This window comes from Ipomoea nil, unplaced genomic scaffold, assembly GCF_001879475.1.
Source record: "Ipomoea nil cultivar Tokyo-kokei standard unplaced genomic scaffold, Asagao_1.1 scaffold2360, whole genome shotgun sequence".
In the NCBI taxonomy this organism is placed as follows: domain Eukaryota; kingdom Viridiplantae; phylum Streptophyta; class Magnoliopsida; order Solanales; family Convolvulaceae; genus Ipomoea; species Ipomoea nil.
The window spans coordinates 892,570-914,694 of NW_017618788.1; the positions used below are offsets into that span (position 1 = coordinate 892,570).

Genomic DNA, 22,125 nt, shown 5'->3' on the forward strand with positions numbered 1-22,125 from the left:
CGAGAATATATATGCGAACCTGCCCAGCAGAAAATATAAACAACGATACATCCATTTTTGAGGGACGGAACCCAATTTGAACAAGGAAATCATGTAGCCTTTTGAACCACGCTCTAGGAGCCTGTTTGAGGCCGTAAAGAGAGCGTTGTAGTTTACACACATGTCCCGGGAAATTGGAGTTCACGTAGCCAGGGGGCTGACGCATGTAAATGTCCTCGTCGATGTTGCCATTTAGGAAGGCATTGTGTACATCAAGTTGGCGCATAGTCCAGTTGTTAAAGACAGCAAAGGCTAGTAGCAGCCTTATTGTAGCAGGTTTTACAACCGGACTGTACGTTTCTGAAAAATCCTCGCCCGGGATTTGATAGCCTTTTGCGACCAAGCGAGCCTTATATCGCTCAATGGTGTCGTCTGACTTCCGTTTAACGCGAAATACCCACTTACAGCCTATAATGTTCATGTTATCCTGCGCGGGTACCAACCGCCAGGTATTGTTCTGTAAGAGGGCATTGAATTCAGTGTCCATTGCATTCCGCCAATCTGGGCATTTGACCGCTTGGGAGTGACAGGTTGGTTCATTATCGTCAGCCGAGACAACCATAGCAGTTGGTGTCCGCCGTTGAGTGTTTGTCCGCTGCCTCATTTGCATGGTGTGAGTACGGACATTTGGGCGAACAGTCCGTCGACGTCTAGTGGTGGTAGTGGACGACGTAGATGGATTATAGGCCGAGGTAGCTGCGTCCGGTGTCGGAGAAGAACTTGGCACGGCAGCTGGTAATTGTACCTGAGAGCATGAAGGTACAGCAACCGGGCCCGAACGCAGAACCGGGGCACTCGCCCATGGAGTAGCACCGGGAGCACTACCGATAGCTGCAGAGATAGTAGACGCCACACTTTCACCTTGATAAGGATACACATCTTCATTGAAGCGGACGTGTTTGGCAACGTAGACACGACCCGTCCTTCGATCCAAACACCTGTAACCAAGCATCGAGTCCGGGTAGCCCAGAAAGACACAAGAAGTGGAGCGGTAGTCCATCTTGTGTCTATTGTAAGGGCGGAGACACGGAAAACACTCACACCCAAAAACACGAAGTAAATTATAATTCGGAGTTTTATGAAACAAACAGTAGTACGGACTGACATTCTTTGAAACAGTGGAAGGCAGTCTATTAATTAGATAAACTGCTGACTCGAAAGCATACGACCAATATTTTTGGGGAACATGGCTTTGGGCGAGTAGCGCCAAGCCGGTTTCGACTACATGGCGGTGTTTACGTTCCACACGCCCGTTTTGTTCGTGGGTGTGTGGGGATGACTGCCGGTGGGTGATACCAGCTGAGGTAAAGACCGAGTGTAGCTTACGGTACTCACCACCCATGTCAGATTGTATACATTTAATGGATTTAGAGAAGCATTTTTCTACGGTGGTACGAAACATATGAAATACAGAGTAAATATCTGTTTTTAATTTCATTGGATAATACCACACGTAGCGAGAAAAGTCATCTACAAATAGGGCAAAATAGCGATGACCATCTACAGACGGGACCGGTGATAGTCCCCAAATATCGGTAAAAATTAACTCAAGTACAGAATTACTAGACTGCTCAATAAGAGGGAGAGGGAAGCGTGCCGATTTGCCCATCTGGCACGCTGTACATAAATTATTGAGGGTATTTAAAGAACCTTGAACTGGACAACGGGAAAGAACTTGACGGAGGACGCGGAGATGTGGGTGACCGAGACGGTTCTGCCATATTCGCGGAGATGTTTTGGCTGTGACAAATGCAACTGGAGGCGACGTATTGAGTGAGTACATCCCTCCGTGACTGGGACCTTTAAGCAGGACCTGCTAGGTGATACGGTCCTTCACAACAAAATAGTCAGGATGGAACTCAAAATAAACGTTATTGTCACGAGTGAATTTTTGTACAGAAATTAAAGAAGCACGTAACTTAGGGACATGTAAAATATTATTTAGGGACAGTGACCGAGACTTAGAGTGGAAGTGTAGAGACCCAGTGTTTTGTATTGACAAACCTGTACCATCCCCTACGCGAAGTGTTTCTTCTCCGCTATAAGGCTCGACGTTATTAAGATTGGCTGCGTGAGGTGTTGCATGCGCTGATGCTCTAGTCTCGGGCAATGATTCATTGAACGGAGCAGTATGGAAGTCATCTTGCTGGTAAGACTGGGGGGCAGCGACATGCGCCTGGTGCGGCGGCGCCGATCGGTGTCCGATCTGTGAGGGTGGAACTCGATTGCCGGTGGTGTCGGAGTAGCGTTGATAGCATGTTAGCGCTGTGTGTCCAGGTATGTCACAAATTTGACACCGGATACCGCCGCGATTGCGGTCTCGTCCCCGACCTCCACGATTGCTGCGTCCGCGACCACGGTGTTGCTGAGAAGTAGGAGTCGGATGCTGGGCTACCATGGCCGCAGGTGACGGAGGTAGAACAGAGCTGGACTCGTCTGGAAATAAATATTGATGAGTGGCCAGCAGGTCCGCTACCTCGTGAATGGTCAGTGGTGCACTTTTGGTGGTCAGGGAGGCTACTAGACTCTGGTATTCCGGTCGAAGCCCCCGGAAAACATGGAGATTCTGTTCGTCGAGGCCGATCGGACGCCCGGCCTGAGCGAGTTGTTCCACAAGAACTTGCGCTCTCCCGAGATACTCTGCCGGCGTCGACTCCCCCTGCCTGAGGCTTTGGAGTTGCGTAAGCAAACTCAACGATCTAGCCCGTGAGGAAGAACCGAGGGCAGTCTCGATGGCAACCCACGCTGATCGAGAGGTTGCATGACCTATGGACAGATACAGTACCTCGTCAGCCATGGAGGATATAAGCATGCTCAGGATTGACTGATCCTGTTGCACCCATATCGCATGAAGAGGATTCACAACCTGCACTGTCGTCGACGAGGAAGACGCCACCATCGCCGGCGGACACTCATTCGTACCATCAACAAAGCCGAAGAGGTTCTGCCCGCGCAAGAAAGGCACGAGCTGGGCTTTCCAGAAGAGGTAATTCGATGAAGAGAGTTTGAGCGTTACATGGTGATGCGCCTGATGGAGTAAGGTCGTCGATCTGGACTCTGGGACGGCGGCAACTGCAGTAGAACCGCCGGACGAGCCATCATTAGCAGCAGGTGGAATATTGTTATCGGCCATGAGGATCGAATGGCTTAACTGATACCAAATTAATAATATGAGTTGTGTGTTTTATTCATGAATAAGCTGCAGTTATTTATACACAGAAGATAGCAGAGAAATAGATAACAAACTGAGAAAAGATCTAACAACACAGCTAAAATCTAACTGAAAAACTAACTGTTCAATAAATACTTGTAAACCTATGGTGCAAAATAACATTTTTTTCCTTCTCCAATAGTAGCAAAAATATATTTTGTCCTACTTTAGGGACTTGCCAATTTGGGTTGAATACTTGAATGGAATTAAGATCTAAAAAGCCATATGCATTTTTCCTTGCCAAACCAAATTCATCAACCTATCCAATAATACGACTGTTATTGCTAAACATCACAATAAACAAAAGTTGATTTATAAGTAAACGAAATAAAGAGCTTACCGCATAAAGAATAAAACAAGAGACATCGATTGTTTTCATTGCTAGATAAGACAACATCTCATCCTTAAAAAGAAGCAAATCATAATCTTTTATCCTCAACATCTCATCACTCAAGCGAATAGTAACATGATTATTGTTAAAACCCTTTAAATGTAGTATAGTTGTTTGCACTCAACATCTAACGTGTTTGGATCATGTTCATGTATTATAGGAGACTTCTGGACAATCGATTGTTTATCCATCTATTTAATTCATTTACTAGTTAAGTATAAAATATTCAACATAAAATGGACATATAAAAATACACATTTCTCATACCTCATCAGACGCAGAACACAACTCTACCAGCTTCTTTCGCCAACCTATAAATTGATCCAATGTTTCACCGATTGTCTGTGCTTCTTCATAGGAAATATGAAGCTTGCTTCTTTATAAATGACTTTGTCAACAATCACTTTTAGTTGGTCATCTAATAAAATACGACAATGAAGTTTTCTTCCCACCTTAAAAACTCTCCCAACGGTTACTATATGTCTACTGTGTTCATTCAAATAAAACCGAACAAATCATCCACACTTCAAATATTCAAAGAAAGATTTGAACTTTAATAGTAAATAACAACATCAACAAAATATAATATATATATATATATATATATATATATATATATATATATAGATTTAGGTTCTCGTGCGGGTGAGGGCTTCAGGTGCAGTTGTGCGGTTTAATCTGAGCCATTCATCTCGCTTTAATCAACGTCCAGGATTATCAAAGTTTTAAAAAAAAACGCGGTGGCAATTTTGTAATTTTTGCATCTAGGTCAAAATTAAGGTGAGTGGATCTGTGATTAATGTGTGTGAGTTTTGTGCTTAATGTGCGTGTGTTTTGTGCTTGCGTGTGTTTTGTGCTTAATGTGCGTGAGGTTTGTGCTTAATGTGCATGAGGTTTGTGCTTAATGTGCGTGGGGATGTGCTTAACATGAATAGTTGTTAAAATTTAAAGTCTGTAAGTGAATACTTAAAGTGCGTGAGTTTTGTGCTTAATGTGCGTGATGTTTGTGCTTAATGTGCGTGGGTTTTGTACTTAATGTACGTGAGTTTTGTACTTAATGTCAGTAGTTGTTGAAACTTAAAGTCTGTGAGTTAATATTTAAAGTGCGTGGGTTTTGTGCTTAATGTGCGTGAGGTTGTGCTTAATGTGTGTGGATTTTGTACTTAAAGTGCGTGAGTTTGTGATTAAGATCTAACACTTAAGGGACCTTAGCTTATACTTCTTTGTTCCAGGCACGCGTTTTTTTTTTTTTTAATTTTCATTGATTTGAGCCATTGATCTAAATTTGATCAAATGCTCAAATTTAACCGCACAACCGCACGGGAAGCTATACCCGCACCTGAACCCTTCCATATATATATATATATATATATATATATATATATATATATATAATAGAAACAATCATATCTTACATCTTGTAATAAGCAAACAGGTATAGAGAGCTACCCTTTTCACTCTTCGATGGAAGAGTAGGATGAAGGTTGGTATTCTCTTTTTTTGAATTTACTAATGGGAATCACCGGATGCACAAGAGATTGGAAACCTGAAAGCAAGAAAAAAAATATAGACCACGATGTGGCCAATCACCGAATGCACAAGGGAAAACTAAATAAAAAAAATAGAGAGATTTTACCTCATTGCACCCATTGAACAAAACTTAAAGATTGCAATCAATTTTAGTATATTGGCAGCCTCGGATCTGTATTTTATCAACATACGACCGTCTTCTCCATCGCAGCCCATCGTCGTCGTCTCCACTGTAGCGGGTACCATCATCTGCACCGCAGTCGTTGCCCTTCTCGGCTCCGTCGTGTCTACTCTCTCCCGGCGTCGTTGTAGCAACACACTATGTTGACAAAATATTTCTCTGTTTTTAGTTTTTTTTTCTGTGTTTTTTTTTTTCACTAATATTCTTTAGCTGTGCTTTTCACTAAATATTTCTCAATTTTTTTCCCTTTTAGCATCACGTTTGTATTAAGTTGGTAATTTTGTTTCTCATATTGTTTTGAGAATGCTTAGATATATTTATCCCTATGAGATGCTTGATAAAATGCCTAAAAGAATATATCAATTACAATATGGTGTTTACAATGTACCCCAGATGTTTGAAAACTGTTGCTGTTGTTTTAACTTTTCTAATCAAAAACTTTATTACTATGCAAATACTGCTTAGTGTTGATGTATGGGAGTATGAACTGGTTTCAGTGACGACGTGAGGAAGTTTTGTGGTGTTTTTACATTGTAGTCTCATAATCAATTAAATTTAAACCTACATGGCTATGTTTTTTTCACGAATATTTAATATTTGAGTAAAATGACAATTTTAGGGATAGACTGATGGAGGGAGACGGAGTTTCCTTTCTCCAAATTTGTATTAGAATTGGAAGAATGGAGATGAGATTGGATTTGGAAGAATAAATTTAGTAAACAAGTTCTCCAATTTTCATTTTTCCACTTCTTCAATTCTCCAATTTTTTGAAAAATTCTCTATTTTTTCAAGTTGGTAAACAACCCCGCCCAATTCTCCAAATGGAGGAATGGAACGCATGGGTGAACAGTGGAATTTGGCTATGAGGTCCTGTGATCGAACCCTGCTTGTGTCTGTTTCATTTTCACAGCCTCTTTCTTTCTTCCCTTCGTTTTTTCCCCTCTTTTTTTTTTTATTTCTTTCGAATTCTTTCTTCTTTTTTAATAATAATAATAATAATAATAATAATAATAATAATAATAATAATAATAATAATAATAATAATATGAAGAAGAGGCTAATAATAATAAAATCGGTAGAAGAAGCAAAAAACTGAAGATGATAATAATAATAATAATTATTATTATTATTATTATTATTATTATTAATGTTTATTATTATCATTAATAATGTGATTAATAATAGTAATCTGAAGATTAGAAATGCGAAAAGATGAAAAAAAAAAAAAAAAAGAAGAAGAAGCTAGGCGCACAGTAAAGCCCAAATGAGTGAATGACTGAAGAAGAAAACAAAAAAACAAGGCACAAATAACTAAAAGAAAAATCGACGCTTAACAAGATTTGAACTGGAGAGCTTCTTCGCCAAGTACTATTCACGCGTGTTTTCTCCATTCCTCCATTTGGAGAGATCTGATTTTGGTTTCTCCAAATTTGTACATAAAGTGGAAAAATGGAGAAAGAATAAGGATTTGGAAAAAGGAATTTAGTAAACAACTTCTCCATTTTTCATTTTCTCCACTTCTTTCATTTCTCATTTTTCTGGAAAATCCTCCATTTTTCCAAGTTGGTAAACGACTATCTTATTTCGTAGTTTATTAGTAGTTGTCCTTCTTTACTTTAGTAACCATATTTTAGAATAGAGTTAATACCCAAAATCGTCCTCGACTATAGTGGTTTTTCTCAATTTCGTCCTAAACGACTTTGGTGACCTGATATCGTCCCAGACTTTTGTGTTTCGCTCAATTTAGTCCTCCATTTGTTATTCCGTCAAATTGGTATTAAATAAAGGGACAATTCAGTAATGTCAATATTGATCTCTCTTTACTTTCAACTTGTGAAGTGCGAAATTCCTCTTTCTTGTACGAATTACACCAGAATTACTCCCGGACCTGCAAATCAAATTTTATATTTGCAAATTTAGGAGTAATTCATTAAAAAAAAAAAAAAAAAAAAAAAAAAAGGATTTCGCAGTTCACATGTCTATGAGTAAAGAGATGCCAATATTAAAATTACGGAATTATCTATTTATTTAACACCAAATGGACAGAATAACAAATGAGGGACTAAATTGAGCAAAAACACAAAAGTCTGGGATTAAATTGAGCGAAATACAAAAGTCTGGGACGATATTAGATCACCAAAGTCGTTTAGGACGAAATTGAGAAAAACCACTATAGTCGAGGACGATTTTGGGTATTAACTCTTTTAGAATATTATTTCCCTATCTTTTAAACTTTTAAGTCCTATATATAGGGAAAATATTAGATTGTGTTAGTAAGTTGGAAATTGAATAAAATCAAAAGGAACTTTCTTCCTTCAACTTCTCTCCATCTCTCTGTTCATACTCTTCAAGCTTCTCTTTATCTCCACCATAGGTAGAGATAAATCTTCCTCATCTTCTTCTCCTTTAGTGTTGCATAAGCCCATAACACGAAGCCAAACCTGTGACCATAACAATTTGGTTCCCGTTACCGGCGTTATGGGCAGTACTATCACAAATGATCCTGATTTTAAAGCGCTACAGAAATCTGTTCATTCCATGGAGGCTCATGTCGACAAGATTGAGAACCTCTCTCCTACCGTGGCTTCCCTGTCTACAACATAACACCAGCAGGCAGCTACCCTTGTTAATTTGGAGAAAATGGTAAAACAACCTTTGATTACTCAAGGCAAAACGCTAGTCTCCGAAGCTGAATCATAAACGGTGCACCAACTTGAAGTGGATTCCACCATCTGGGAAACACCAGACGATCATCAATCCCTCATTAAATATGCTAAAATGGATTTTCCATTGTTCTATAGAGATGAAGACCCCATTGTATGGCTGTTGTGTTGTGAATCATACTTCCAAAATGCCAACATCACGGATTTTGATCGAAGAAATTTTGTCTCACACCACATGATCGAAGAAGACCATTTATGGAACCATTCCTCCATTCTGAAATAGAGTTGAGGCAGTTTTCCTCATGGGCAACCTTCAAAACAGAGTGTTGTCTCAAGTCTGGGCCACCACGGAGCATTAATGCCTTAGGTGAACTTAAACAGTTGCTTCAATCAGGACGAAATATAGACAAGTATGTCAGAATTTCGCACGCTGTTAGTGAGGGCAGGGATTGTACAACCTAACCAGCGAGTGGATCTTTTTACCGGTGGATTGGATGAAATAATCTATATAGATGTGGAGCACACTAAAGCAATAACACTAAATGAAGCCATCAACACAGCCATGGATTTTTTCCACAAGTGCCAATTGTTGGGACTTTTGTTATCCAAGCCTGCATCCCTACAAACCAGTAACAACATTGCCCAGTCATCCGCCTGTGTTCCATTACCCATATGTCCATAGCCCAACCAGCAACAACCCAAATTCAAATTCCTCATAGCCGAACGCATAGCCAAAAACCTATACTACAACTGCGATTAAATTTTTTTTTCGGTCATAAATGCCGCCACCTTTTTATGTTGTGGACATTAGATGATGGTGAAGAACCGTCCACAGAGAACTTCCCTGAATTCAACTTGAATGCATGCGATGGAATCGCCTGAATTCAACTTGAACGTTGTCACCTGCTTCAAGCTTGAGGACAAGCTTGATCTGCAAGAAGGGTGTAATTTTACAATACAGGTCCTGGGCTGCCAATCTGCTAAAATTGATTGGGAATCAGTTTAGTTATTATATTTCCTAGTTTATTAGTAGTTGTCATTTTGTACTTTAAGTAACCATATTTTAGAATATTCTTTCCTTATGTCTTAAGATTTTGACTCCTATATATAGGGAGAATATTAGAATGTCTTGGAAATTGAATAAAATCAAAAGGAAGTTTCTTCCTCCAACTCCCTATTCATACTCCTCAAGCTTCTCTTTATCTCCATCATAGGTACGTAGAGATAAATATTCCCCCCCCCCCCCCCCCCCCCTTCTTCTCCTTCAGTGTTGCATAGGCCCATAACGCGAAGCCAAACCCGTGACCATAACATATGCTGCAGTGGAGACAATGGCGCGTGATAGCTACGTTGCAAACGACAACGTCCGCTGCAATGGAGACAGTGGCGCCTACTACAGTGGGGATAATGGCGCCTACTGCAGTGGAGACGACAGTGTAGCTGTGTAACACCCCCAATTTTACCAAAATTTTTAAAACTTAAATTCAAAGATAAGCAAACTAAACATCAAACATCATAAAGCGAAAGCTAATAAAAACCGGGAAAGGTGTTATGCCACATCCATAAAACTATGGGTGCACAGGCTAAGTCTACAAAATCCATCATAACACATTGTCTAATGCACACAGGCCACATCTATCTAAGTAGAGGGAAAAACAAGGCTACGCTAACTAGAGTCCACATCTAGCGCGCTCTCCAACTAAGCAAAACCTGTAAAACATAGGCATAACACCCGGTCAGCGAATAAAGCTTGTAACCCATCAATACGCGTTAAATAGCATAATACATAGTTATAATCAAAAGCGTTTGAGACTGATGAATACAATATATAATCATTTTAAAACCAGACGAAGATCAACATCAAAGACTCATCACACTCTCAACAAGAACGAGGATCATCAACCTCAACAAGACAACAAAACCACAAACAACAAAAGACAACACAACTCTAGATGCAACCTACCATTCAAAAGGTAGAGTTCATCAAAGACATGCATATAAGTAAGGAAAATACACAATCACATAATGACAAGTATATGTTCCAACCTTATCCCTTAGTACCACCTTTATGCCTACCCCTGGCCTTATCTCAGTTACAACATGTACCTCCAAGTGCCACCCTATACTTTTGAGTCCAACCTTTTCCCGGTCTGGGACCGTCGTCCCCCGCCAAACAATACCGCCGAACTCATAGTACACGAGGGTATAGTTCAATCATAGTAACATACCACCGATCATGTGAGCAAAACTCAAGTAACAAAACCCCCAATCTCATTCATATTCACACATAGTCATCATCATCAAGAAGACAAAGGCTTATCAATAGCCCCAATCAAGTATCAACAAAGGGTACAACGATTTGTACAAGATCACACCATAAGAATCAATCAAGAGATTTCAACAAAGTCATGAGACAATACTCAACAACAAGGACTACAATCCAACATCAAAATGATTGGCAACACGAGTTGTCAATCCTCAACAAGAAGGAACAAACCGTACACACTAGCATAACAACATCAAACTAGCATGCTCATCAAACGGATAAACCAAAAGGGTTCCACGAACCTTCAAGACTCATATTAGTCCAACGAATCACAAAGTTGGACCCTTAGCACGATACAAGACACCAAATCCTAACATGGATTCCTAACTCATCGTTCTAGATATACGAAACATCAAGAAGACTCACAAAGAGCTCAATAATTCAACAACGGGAGGCCAAAACATCAATACCAAGAAGAAAAGGATCACGGGGAACAAATCTCCGCAATCAACCATGATGTTCCCCGCGGTTGGGACCACGGGTAGTGCCCTACCCGTGCTCCTGCCCTACCCTGCACATCATTGTTCCTCACGGGTAGGGACACGGGTAGTGCCCTACCCGTGCTGCTACCCACGAGGACCACGAAGCCAAAACCTGAATCCCTTCGGGGATTTTCATCATCAAGGTCAAGTTCAAGTCCAAAACACCCAAAACCTCACACAAAACAAAGATATGACTTGAACCCAAGAAATAGCCAAGCAATGGCATTCAAGAAACCTAATTACAAGCTCTAACATGCATCATCACAAGATCATGCATGAAATCTCACAAATCACATCAAGAACATCAAATAAAAGCCAATAATCATTCATAGCAATAGAAAATAGGTTTTGTATAGCATGGGTTACCTTTGTAGACTATAACTTCTCCTTCGCACCCTCCTAAGCCTCTTCTTAGAGTTCCTCTCCTCCACCAACTTCTTACACAAGCCAAAGCACAAGAAAGATTCTATCATAGATAAAGACACCCAAAAGATGACTAAAAACACTAAATAGCTAAGAACCTTACCCTTTCCTATGCTTGGGAAGAAGGAAGTAGAAATCTTGGGGTGGGATCTTGCAAAGCTAGAAGGTCATCCTTTTTGTTTGAAGAATAAGCAAGGTTCTTTTTAGAGAGATGATGGAATGTTTGGAACTTAGGCTAGTATGAGAGAATGAATGGACTGACTTGCTAGGGATAGCTTGACCAACAAATCATGGGTGAAAGGTCATTTTTACCCTTACTAAGGTTGGAAAGACAAAAGGATAAAGGTACAAAACATAAGGCATAAGGTACACTTGTTTGACTTAAGAGACTAGTCAAATCCTAATCCCTCGACTATTAAATTTCAGGATTTGTAGGAAGAAATTACCCATGAAGACTAGGATTAATTTCTTAATTAATCTCAATTAGCATTTAGATTTACGGGGTGTCACAAGCTGTGATGGGGATGACGGTAACAGGATAGAGCGTAGACGATAGCGATGAGAGATTTGGGTTTGGGACGACGAGGCGATGGCTATGCTTTGGGAGAGCTTTGGGTGGATGCAAGCTACGACTAAGGCAGGAGGGAAATTTTTTCCAAGTCTAAAAAATTTGGGTGTTTTATGTTTAAGTGAAGGCACGAAACTATTTACATAATTGTGCTTACAACTTCACTTTTTTCTTTAAAATCGACTTTAAATCACACCTACGACATCGGTTCGAATGAACCAACGTCTTATGTATTTAACTTTTATAATATATATAAAAAAAAAAATGTAACAGTCGAAGAACATACGGCAGTGTTGATATAACCGTCATATATACTATAAAAAAATTTTAAAAATTATAGTGTATATATATGACAAGACAATTAGTGTATAACTGTACTGTTATCGGTTACGAAACTAACCGCCGTATATACTATAAATATTTTAAAAAATAAAAAAACAAATATAGTGTATATGGTGGTTATACTATAATCGTCGTATATACTTTAAATATTTTTTTTTTAAAAATAAAAAACATATAATATATACGGCAAGTTGGCATATACTTGCTGTATATACTATAAATATTTTTTTTTAAACAAATAAAGTATATATCGCGGTTATTGTACCACCATATATACTCTAAATATCTTTTAAAAAAAAAACAAAAGAAAAACATATAGTATATACGGAGGTTCGGCATATAACTGCACTACTGCAGTATATATATACATTAAATATTTAAAAAATTAAAATGCAAATTTGGTATATATGACGGTTAGGCATATAACCACTGTATACTTCTATTTACAAAATAAACTAAATTAAATTAAGGTATATAAACCGCCGTATATATCTAATTTTTTTCAAAAATAATAACAAAATATATTAGACGGTGGTTAATAAAAAAACTCGACGTATATCAATTGACGTAGTATACTATTATTGTAGTAGTGTTAGTTGAGATGTCACATACTTCAATTTGGTATCAGAGTCAACCCTATGCCAAAGGTCATGGGCAGGGGCGGAGCCAGGATTTGTTGATGCGGGGAGCCAATCACAATTTGATAGAGAATAATAAAATACATTAATATTTATTTAACATATTTCAAAATACATCGTTATATTACAAATCTACTAAAATTTAGAGCGTCTTTCAGAATTCAATGGCTCAATACTTGTAAATGAATTTACTTGAGATGTTGAATCTTCATAATTCTTTCTTTTAAAGAAAAGATCAATTCTTTGTGTCTTTTTCATTTCAATTCAACCTTCCAATGTTCACCATGTTAATTTTTTTGACAAATCAATTGAATTAACTAAAATGAAAAAAAAAAAAAGAATAAATAGACAAAGATTAAAGTAGTAAAAATTTAAAGATTTTGGTAGCAAAATGATAATTTATTATTATAATAAGCACAATTGCAATGTATTTCATTTGCAAATTTAAAAACTAATTAGATAGCAAATTAGCAATCCACTAAGTTATCCTAGAAGCTTGCTTGAAGGGGGGCAAAATGACAAATATTTAGTAAAGGGAGCCAAAAAGAACTACAATACTAATACGAAAAAATGTGATTGGGGGGGGGGGGGGGGGGGGGGGGGGGGGAGGGGGGGAGGGGCAAGTCCCCCTGCAACTCATATGTGGCTCCGCCACTGGTCATGGGTTCGATACTTGAAACTCATCAAAAAATAATTGGCCTACACACATGAAGAGTAAGCTTTTAGTTAAGATGAAGCACACACTTCAATTTCTATCAAGCATATTTATTGTAAACTTTTGTTTCAATTAAACATGTTTCAAAATTTATTTGAGGGGTTTTTTTTTTTTTTTTTTGTTTTTTTTATTTGAGGGGTTGAATATGCTGTTTCTTGTCTAAGCTAACGTAACCGTTTCTTTGCTTGTTTTCATTATTGATGTATCGAAGAAGAAAAAAAAAAAAGAAAAGAAAAAAACTTATTCTATGATCTGTTTGTCGACAATTATATGTTTCCTTGCATTGGCTAATGAATGGCCGCCGATTAAGAATCATTGGAACAACTTTTGGAATTATGTATGGAATTCAATGTTACATAAGGCCGGCCATGACCTATGGGTTTCACCAACTTTTATGACAAAAGTTTTGGCCCTTCACTCTCAACAACAAAGGTTGGTCGGTTTATGCTTAAATATTGAAGAACACTACTTTATTTCGTTTAATTATTAGTTATGCAATTGCACAACTCTTCCTAATATACTTTACCTTCGCTCAATGAACAGATTTATTCAATGTACACTTTCAGATAGTAACTATAAGTTTCTTTCATCATCTGAAAAAATACTTATTAATCAAAACATTATATATATAATATAAGAATCAATCAAACAATGTAACATAATCTCATCTTGCGTTAAAATTAATCTATTTATTAATCAAATATGAAAAGAACTAATCATATATTGTCACATAAAGAGAAAAAAATCATGAAAGAAAATATAACATTACTTTTTTTTTTTAACTTTACGTTTTTAGGTGTGTCTAATTTATATCTTTTTAGAAGGATTAATATATATATATATATATATATATATATATATATATATATATATATATATATATATATATATATATATATATATGTTCAAGTGCGGCGGGCAGCTCCAGATGCGGCTGTGCGGTTAAAACAAAGTCATTGATTCTGCTTAATCAATGTCCAAGATTACCAAAATTAAAAAAAAAATTGCGGTGGCAATTTAATAATTTTTGTATCTAGGTCAAAATTAAGGTAAGTGGTTTTGTGATTAAGGTGCGTGAGTCTTGTGCGTAAGGTGCTTGAGTTTTGTGCTTAAGGTGCGTGCGTTGGGTTGTGTACTTAATGATAGTAGTTGTTGAAACTTAAGGTGCATCAGTTTTGTGCTTAAGGTGCGTGGGTTTTGTACTTAAGGTGCGTGGATTTGTGCTTAAGGTGTGTGGGTTTGTACTTAATGTGAGTAGTTGCTGAAACTTAGGTGCGTGAGTTTCCTTCTTAATGTGCATTTTTTATACTTAAGGTGCGTGATTTGTATGCTTAAGGTGTGTCAGTTGTGTGAAACTTAAAGTAAACCATTTTTAAAACCTTAGGTGCGTGCATGGTTTGTGTTCTTAAGGTGTTTTGTTATTAAGGTGCGTGGATTGTGTTCTTAAGGTGCGTGCTTTGTGTTTTTAAAGTGCTTTGTTTATGTGCTTAATGTGCGTGTATTGTATACTTAAAGTGCGTGTATTGTGTACTTACAGTGCGTCAGTTTAATGCTAAATGTGCGTCCAACCGCACGGGAAGCCATTTTCGCACCTGATCCCTTCCCTATATATATATATATATATATATATATATATATATATATATATATATATAGAGAGAGAGAGAGAGAGAGAGAGAGAGAGGTGATCACATGTGGCCATGTTGTTAGGTGTGGTCACAGGCCTTTAGATTAGACAGATCCAATGAATCATATTAATCAAGATTTTTTCAGTATTTTTGCGTACATTCTCCTACCCAGCGAACTGCACGGGTAAACTCGTCATAAAACACCGGAATAGGGAAAATCGCATTGTCGTGTGTTTTATTACACTATTATATTGGTGCATGTTGTCAACACTGTTGGTGTATTCTGGAACCCGGTCGCTATAAATGGCCACTGTAATTACCATAACACGGGAATACACCATTGATGTGTTTCATTGTGGTGTGTTTTATTACACTATTTGTGTATGTTGTCAACATTGTTGGTGTATTCTGGAACCCGCCCGCTATAAATGGTCACTGTAATTACCATAACACCCCCACTTACCAAAACGCGCGAAAATCCTCAGAATTACCACTGCCGTTAAATTAAACTGATTCAACGACACAGATACAACCACACGACTACACCTAATGACATGAGCACATATGAGTGCTCTTTTATATATATATATATATATATATATATATATATATATATATATATATATATATATATATATATATATATCATGTTAAGTATCATTGTACCTCACAAAATAGAATAGAGAGATTAATAATTTGTAGAGTTAATACCATATGAGGTCCTCCGAGTATAGTGGTTTTGCCACGTTTAGTCCTAAACTTTCAAATTGACTATTTATGGTCCTTCGACTTTCAAATTTAATCATTCGTGGTCCAAGTTAACCACCCATGGTCCTTAAAGTATTAAATTTTAACCAACCATGGTCCTTTAAAGAGGACCATAGCTGGTTAAATTTTGAAACTTGAAGGACCATGGGTGGTTAACTTGGACCGCAAATGGTTAAATTTGAAAGTTGAAGGACCACAGATGGTCAATTTGAAAGTTTAGGACTAAACGTGGCAAAATCACTATACTCGGAGGATCTCAGATGGTATTAACTCTAATTTGTATTAGTAGTAATTTAAGAAGATTTAGGAAGCTTTAGGAAGCTGACAAGTGACAATACAGGTGGCTTTTGTTTTTTTTTTTCCTCCTTTTAGTCCCTCAGCTTAATGTGTGCTTTGTATTAAGGAGCAATTTTTAAATTAATATTAATATTATTAGTAGTTAATTTTTGTGGGTTTATTTATGGATAGGGCATGCAATGATGAGTGGAATCAAAATACCAAAAGCAGAAGCATAGCTGCCATGCTTTTCCCATATCCTTTTGTTTGGACATGCATGGAGTAATATATATGGAATTTATTAGTTTTCTTGATTTAAATTGATCAATAGTAGGTAATTTAAACATTATTTGTTTATGAATTTATATACCCAATACACATTCTCAACAAGTAACTCCTAAATTTAAAAAAAAAAAAAAAAAAAACAAAAAAACAAAAACAAAAAGAAAATGAAAAAGGCATAGCTGCCATGCTTTTCCCATATCCTTTTGTTTGGACATGGGAACTTGTGGGTTCAAATTTTTGAGTTGTGGACTTGTCTCCATAAGAGCTTCATCACCCAACATTCATGCAAAACAGCTGTTCTTCGCATCTCCCATAATTTATTACTGTACACTGTACTTTTTATTTTTATTTTTATTTTTTTTACCTACAATGTACTTCTTGCTAGAGATTGCAATAGGTTGGTGCGTTAAAGCGATTATATCCACTACGTGATTTATTCATACTCCTCGTGTCTTATTTTATCTATCCTTTTTACTATTCAATAATCTAATCAATTCTTTCTTTTTATGTTTATTTGTATTAGTGTTTTCTTATAATTTTTAAATTTAATTCTTTTATGTTTAATAATACTTTTAATTTTTTTTTTTTTGAAAATAATAATACTTTTAATTTAGTTTCTAACTATATAAATTTTTACACACCAATTCTAATCTTAATATTGTGAAAAACTAAATTGTAAATAATTTCACACAAGTCTCGTTAACTGAACTCGACATATAAAATGAGACGGAGGGTGTATATTTTTTTTCAAAGAAAATGATATATGTACTATATGGAGTATAACTTCTACCACATGTACAAATTTTATTAGGTAATAAAAATGAATGAATAAAATCAATGGCCCACTTTGTTATTTAAATCATTCAAAGGATGATATTTTATCATGGAGTAGAAAATGAAGTAGAAAATAGGAGTAGATGATAATTTATACTCTGTATAATGGACCAGGGTTCATATAGCATTATGAACCCTGGATTGAAACGACGAGGTATAGAATTCATACTCCTAGTAATCTAACATTCCCAGTAATCTAATATTCCCAGCAATCTAACATTCCCTAAGATAATCTGACATTCCGTGAACCAAACGACCCCTTATATATATATATATATATATATATATATATATATATATATATATATATATATATATATATGTAAATATGTTAAGGATATTATACTATATAGAATTAAAATGACAAAATTTATAAATATCCAAGGTTATCTTACATAACCTTAGAAAATGAAGGGAATCACATTCCCTTCAAAATCCTATGTGGAGGGAATGTTTCATTCCCTGGGAATGTTATATTCCCTCCGAGAATATGAACCAAACACAGGAATGTAAGCTCGGGAATGTCACATTCCCTTGGTTATGTAATATAACCTGAACCAAACGCCCCCTAAGTCCTAAGCTACATAATTTTATAACACTAAGACACAAAAATCACAATATAAGATACAGACACATGTTATATATTTACTTATTTTCCAAATCTGATTTAGGTACATAATTTGTGTTCATATGCACAGAATTTCATAATACAAAACACAGAAATTCATAACATAAAACACAATTACTAATTTGTTTCAAGTACAGAAATCAAATTCTTAAAGTACATAATTTAATAAAACAATGGAGAAAATTTCAATTTTGGTCCACTGACTATTGCACTTGTGTTAATTGCAACACTTGACTTTCAAAAATGTTAATTTAGTACATTGACAATGCAATTTCTATCAATTTTGATCACGCCGGCCAAATCTCAAAATAGCCGGCCAAATCTCACCGGAAAAACTTAAACATTTTAAATAAAAAGGACAAAAGTGTCATTTCATGTTATTTAAACATCCTTTGGGCTTCCTTCTCTTCTCCGACATCCTTCCCCTCCTCCGACATCCTTCCCCTCCTCGTCGCCGGCATCAACAGGGAAAAGCCAAAAAAGGCCGTTTCTATTACTTTTGTCCATGACCCTCGCCGAAGTGTAAATTATGTCAGGAGCGCTGTAAGCAGGAGTTTTATTAGTATAATAAACCGGTACGGCCTTAAACGGCGTTTGATACATTGGATCGACAATGTAATTGTCGTCGACAGATCATTCACGAAACATGCCTGTGTCGTCTTTGGGCCCCAGGAGCCTTCCCCCAACGTTCAGCCTGTACAGAGTTTCCATGGATGTGGAGTAATCAAAATGGACAGCACTTATTATCGGATAATTATTATTGTCGCCTCTGAAGTATAAATCAGACGACATGGACACAATTTCGATTCCATTCACAAAGGCATAAGGAGAAGGTGAGAAAGTAAGGTTCAGTTGCTGTTTCTCATCAACATTAACGATGAATTCCTTTTTAATAAAAGGACCCGGCGAGAATATGAAAGGGTCTGGCGAGAACTTTCCGCCATCCTGCAACAAGTCAACAACAACCTCCGCGATATTCGATTCTGCCAGCAACGCCCCTCAATTCTACATAGATTTACGCTGCCTACCATTCTCCCGTTCCTCTTCGCCATGCTCCGTCCTCACACTGACTAGAAATTCAACTTGTCGTACGTAGTGTTCAGCCGGGATTTTGAAATGGTGGAGGCGGTAAGTATCAACTTCGACAATCACGGCACCTCCGAGGAGCAACTCCTCTTGTCGGAAACCAACACCGCCGCCGACCGGTCTTGGCGCTTGAACTTCGATGGCTTCCAGAAGGTGTTGAGGAAGAAGAAGAAGCAAATAATTTTTTAATTTTTTTAACGTAAAATGACTGTTTTGACCCCCTGAATAAAAAATGTAAAAATGTTTAAGTTTTTCCGGTGAGATTTGGCCGGCAATTTGACCGGCGTGACCAAAATTGATAGAAATTGCATAGTCAAGATACTAAATTAACATTTTTGAAAGTCAAGTGTTGCAATTAACATAAATGCAATAGTCAGTGGACCAAAATTGAAATTTTCTCTAAAACAATGACACAAAAGCTCACAACATAAGACACATATACATGTACCCAGAGTCCACATTGCACTGTAAACCCTGGTCCATGGTATAAAGATTGGAATGGGGTAAATTATATCGTGCACTAGGGCACACAATGTATTGTGCGCCGCCCTGGCCAAAACGACGTCGTTTCCCGTTTCTGCTGTTAACTTCAAAAAAAAAAAATAAAAAATTCTTTGTTTTGGATGTACAAAATTATATAGTAGAATACACAATCTCCTAACATAATACATAAACTCTTAACATAATACACATAAACTCTTAACATAATACACATAAATTCTTAACATAATACACATAAACTCTTGACATAATACACATAAACTTTTGACATCATACACATAAACTTTTAACATAATACACATAAACTCTTAACAGAATACACATAAACACAAGTGTTAAAAAAAAAAAAAAAAAAAAACAACTGTAACGGGATTAAACGGATAGAACGGTGTCCGTTGTGTCAACTCTCCACACAACATATAAAAACGACGTTGTTTTGGACCAGGGCGCACAATGCATTGTGCGTCCTTGTGCACGATATAACGATTGGTTGAATGGAGTTCTATGCGAATTTTCTATTATAATTTGAACCTAACTTGACCCATTATATATTTGAATTATTTTAAAAACACACTATTTGTTATCACTCAAAAAATTCGAACAATACCAAATAATTTCGAATATATATTTACGAGTCAGGTTGAAATTTTCATCAATACTTCTTGCCATAACCATTGCATGCTCTTGTATCAATTCCCACCCGGCCTTTGCTTGCGTTTTAATTAATTTTGCAAGTAAATTCAACCACACATTAAAACATGAAAAGTTACCAAAGACTTCTTGGTGGAAGTAATTAAAAAAATAAATAAAAAAGACTTCTAGGTGGAAGAAATTGAAATTTTTTTAGTGTAAGAATATATGCTAGGAATATTGTTTTTGGTGTAAAAACAATAAAATTTGGTGTTTTGAATTAGAGAGGTAACTAAGGGTGTGTTTGGTTCGCACATAGGAATTGAAATTGGAATGGGTATCAAATATTCTGTAATGGTGATGGTTTTGGTGAAAGTATTTAACATGTTTGGTAGTAGGGTGTAATGGGAATGGTTACTAATAGTAGTGTTTGAGAATAAATAAGGGAATGAAACCTTATTTTATTTGGGTATTGATTTTTCAAAGGTTTTCAAAGGATGAGATATTCGAAACCTATAGTAGTGTTCTAAAAACCTATCAACCAAACAATAACAATCACTTTCATACCCATTCCTATGAACAAAACCCACCAACCAAACACACCCTAAGTTTGTTAAGTTTGATAATTATGAGGTTTCAAGTTCAAGTGCTAATAGGAGCACCTTACTAACTTTTTTAGTTTGACCCGGTTATTTATGATGAACTTAAATTAATTTATTTCATTGTGATCTTTTGCTGGCTATTGTCACAAGATAGAGTTTATTCAGTATACATCTTTGAATAGTGGATTCCTCATTGTTGAGGATATAATATAAATAAATGTACAATCCAATTATTAGCTTAGGCTTTTAGTTGAGCTGGACCACATGCTTCATTTAGTATCAGAGTCATGCCAAATATCATAAGTTTGAAAAAGTTTGAATTTTCACGTCACCCAATAAAAATAAAAATAAAAGAGACTATAATCCACGTGTTACTTGGAGCCCCTCAAAAGTAATCGGTCTGCACACATGAATAGACGTGTTGAGAATATAATATACATAGACGTGTTTAGAATATAATACTCAAACAAAAAATAATAAATATCACAAACAGGGACGGACGCAAGTGGATGCTTAGGGGGGCCTTGGCCCCCCTCCCCCATTCCAAAATTTTTTAATATTATATATGTATTAAATTTTTTAAAAAAATACTATATAGAATTTTAAAATTTTGTTATTTTTTCAAAATATTTGGCCCCCCCTCCACTTAATTAATCTTACAGGTTAAGTTATAAATTTCTTCATCTTCTCAATTTTTTCAGTTATCTCCTATTTCAAATTATGTATTCCTTATATTGTTGACTCACATTCAAATTAAACCTTAATAACCTACGTACTAGTTTCTCCCTCTAAAACCATGCATATATGCAACATATACGTTATAATAAGATAATTTGTCATTAAAAAAATCCATGCATATTTTCAAGTAAATTTTTGTTTATTTTTGTTTCTAACTACTTGTTTGGTTAATTTTTGTTTCATATTCTATTGCTTATCTTAAATAATTGTTTTGTTTGATTCTAAATCATGGATATCAAGGTGCATTTGTTTGGCTAATTATGTAAATTTGTGGTTGTGTGATAAATTTTGTATTTAATTTAAAATGCATAATAATGTAACAATTGTGTGGTATATGTATTTGATAAAACAATTGCTATTATGTTATGTTGTGAAGAGTGTTTTTCAAGAAATAATCAATAGTCCTTTAAAACATGCGTGAATGTTTTCATTCTTTCAACCGTACAAAGCATATTGCAAAATAATTTAATATAAATTCAATTATAAATGATTTATTTTAAACTTTATTGAATTTGTAATGTAATGATTATTTTGAGATATGTTAACGGGATATCAATGTATTTGATTTAGTACTTCAATCGTAGTTGGCCCCCCGCACTATTCCATCCTGGCTCCGTCCCTGATCACAAACAAACAAAAA

The 22,125-nt window shown here is 36.2% G+C and overlaps 1 long non-coding RNA gene across 1 annotated transcript; it reads left to right on the plus strand.

The window, feature by feature from the left end:
• Positions 1-14,574: 14,574 nt before the first annotated feature.
• On the plus strand, positions 14,575-15,026 carry LOC109152060. The gene is made up of 3 exons (XR_002049337.1): positions 14,575-14,587; positions 14,659-14,673; positions 14,958-15,026. It is a non-coding gene; the product is annotated as an uncharacterized LOC109152060 (long non-coding RNA).
• Positions 15,027-22,125: the final 7,099 nt, after the last annotated feature.